This window comes from Haliotis cracherodii, unplaced genomic scaffold (genome assembly GCF_022045235.1).
Source record: "Haliotis cracherodii isolate W230 unplaced genomic scaffold, xgHalCrac1.p SCAF_4, whole genome shotgun sequence".
NCBI lineage: Eukaryota > Metazoa > Mollusca > Gastropoda > Lepetellida > Haliotidae > Haliotis > Haliotis cracherodii.
In genome coordinates this window covers 23,173,016-23,176,346 of record NW_027266297.1, presented here as the reverse complement: position 1 = coordinate 23,176,346, position 3,331 = coordinate 23,173,016, and positions in this window count along the sequence as shown.

The following is a 3,331-nucleotide window of genomic DNA, read 5'->3' as shown; positions in this document are numbered from 1 at the left end:
CATTAAGCGTACAAAGCAAATAGTGGTGAAGGTTATATGAATGGATAACTGAAAATCAGTGAAGACACCGGGTGTTCGCGAAACACAATCTTACTGGCCTTGGAAAGTAACTAGCGAATGGTTACAATATTCTTTATGATGTTGACTGAATGCAAACGATAACGGTCTCCACGGTTTAGGGATAAGTAGCCAGAGCAACATTGGTCTTCCCTCGTAATGTAATATAATCTCGACCCCCTACTACCGTGTGGATCTTACAATGCATGACTTTTCCTCAAATTGTCAGTAAGACGTAGAACCCTCAAACGAAAAATTCATAAAAGGAAACATGAACTATTTGTGAAATCACACTGTGAAAAATTGATTGTGTTTTATCGATAGACGGTGCCAGATAATCGCTTCAAGTATGGTAGAGAATAGAGATGTATGTTTCTGGAGACAGTTTCGGTAACCCTGTGTTAAATTTGCATGATTCTAAAGTCGTCGCAAAGAGGCGCATCTGTCATGGCAATTGTACGTACCATACTTGATACCTGTTTTTTAAGTTAAGGCAAAGACTGTTTCTGCCTTCCGCCCCTCCGTGCGCTGTCACGTTCTAATAATAAGAATAAGAATAAGAATGGCAAGGTAGAAGAGGAAGGATCAGTCAGTTAACTTGGAGGAAGAGTTATTGACCATCTTGTGGAAGGTCATGCATATACGTACTTAGGAATGCAGAGTAGGGACAAACTCCAGAATGCCCAAACCTAGGACGAACTTCGGGCAGAGTACCAATGTAGACTTAAGAAAATCTGGAGTTCAGAGCAGGACTCTCGCAATAAAGTCAAAGCCACAAATACTTATGCTGAACCCGTCCTTTCGTATTCTTTTGGTGTTGTTGATTGGACAAAACAAGAAATTCAGGATATTGACACCCTCACACGAAGAATCATGTCACACAAAATATCCCATCACCCTCGCTCTTCCCTCAATCGCCTATATTTACCAATAATGATGGGAGGGCGTGGTTTGACTAATGTGGAGGCTCTTCATGATAGAATTATTTTGTGCACTTTTGCACACATTTATTTGTCTGATGATCCTCTTGTGAAGCATGACAAGAATCATGATGAAAACAAGGCATTCCACAGTTTTCTAAAACGAGCCAAGGATATGGGGCATAATATCAATGTCGGTGTTGATTTTGTTAATGGTTCTGTACTGCTGGACGGTACAGAAATGAATGTCAACCAAGTGAAGTGCCATATCAAGTCGGCCCAGACTCAGTTTTTCAAGGATAGGCTATCTGAACGACCATTGCATCGACTTTGTCTGCAGTGTGTTGAGAAGATCTTTCTGTTTGCTGCGCAGGACCAGTCACTTCCCACTACGAAACCGTCAATGTGTGATTTTGCATCATAATGTCAATATGAAATGTAGATTATGTAATGAATTTAATGAGACTGTCCAACACATTGTCAGTGGATGCCCAGCTTTGGCACAGACACAGTACCTTAAGCGACATGATGGGGTGGCTCGATCATTTTATTACCGTCTTCGCCATGCTTGTGGTTTTGACACAGCGGTCCATCCATGGTACGACCCTGAATATGAAGAGGGCGTCATGTAAAATGATAAATACAAAATACTTTGGAATAGGTCCGTATACAGCCTCAGACGTATCCAGGCCAACAAACCTGATCTTGTCCTTTTTGATAATTCCAATGAAATCATTTATATCATTGAATTGTCTGTCCCCTTTGACAGTAATGTGATTGACAAGATTGAGGAAAAACATAGCAAATATGCGGACTTTCGAAATGTCACGCTTGCATCCCAAGTACCAAGTTGTCCGACTCCCCATTGTTCTCGGTGCCTTAGGTTTGGTACCTCCCAATCTGTTGACTGACATTGGGAAAGTACCCGGGTTTGCTCCCAGGAATACATCCCTTCTGACAATCTGGTTAATGCAGAAGGCTGCAGTGTTGGGGAGTCTTCACATTCTTCCGAAAAGTTCTGGGTGGGTTTGACTAGGCAGCGCTTCCTGGGAGAAGTCCCATTCGCTGTCTGGGCTGCGTGTAGAGGGGGCAAGGGCACTGAGCCGACGATGAGCCTAACCAGCCTGACTGTGCCAGGATCACCCAAATCCTCTTTGCTACATCTCTTATTTTAATAGGTACATAATAATGATAATAATAAAGCGACGACTCCCTTTCCATATCCAATAGAAATCTATGCATAAAGCAGAGTCGATTGTACGATTCCGACTGTATCATGAGGATGTGTTACCATGTGTTCGCGAAAAGGTCAGCGTATCCTGCCCCACCGGTGGCACCCGTCACAAACACATAAAACACGTGCGATAAATAAACCAGATTTCGACATATAGGTGGCATGCAGTGAGCGTAATGTATAGGGGGTGAAAGGTTATTCTCATCCTGAAACATGCTCATACTCATAACCATATTATTCCCGATTTGCTGTGATTGTTTTCGTTAAAATACGATACGGTATGTGCGAGGTATTCGAGGTATTTCCGTCATGGGTTTTCCATACTTTCATATGAATGTACACTATATCAACAAATCAGTTGCATTATTTGTAATCAGAACTTCGGATTCCTTTGGTATCGGGATTGTCGACATTAGACAGATGGCACATTGCGCAATTTAGCACAAGACGTTGAAGGTAGGTTGGGGATTGGTTGCGACCGCTGTTGCATACTTAACTTGTAATGGTCATGTCCAGCCAATGTTGAATAACGCGCATAATTAATTTGGTATGCAGCTTAATTCTAAATACGTACTATTTCAGTGATTCAAATTGGCTTTTTGTAATTTTTTGACGACAAATGCGTGCTAAATAAATCAAATATTAATTAATAACTAACGCCCTATCTCAAAGATACGTCTGCGTTGATGCTTCCGGCAACATGTCACAATCGAACCGACCAAAATATTCATTTGAAAACAGTATTTGATGAAGAGGTAGGTGACACACACTTGAAATGAAGAATCCAGACTGTGCCCAACAGTTGATCAAGAAAGCATATAGTTCCAGGTAAACTGACTACTAAACCTACTCAACATCATAAATACACACTCTGAAAGTCTTATATCTCATCGAGTATTATTTCACACCGCAGTCACCAATAGCATAGCTACATCACATCACAAGTGCTAATCTTTACTAAAACAGAGATAACATTATGCTAAAACTTTCCAAGACAGACCATTGACCATGCAAAAAACGGTTTTTTATCGAACGTCGCTCCGGGGCAGCCAAGAAAAGAATATAGCGGACGTCACGAGGACCATAATGACAAAGCGTAGCCACTGACCATATCAAACGT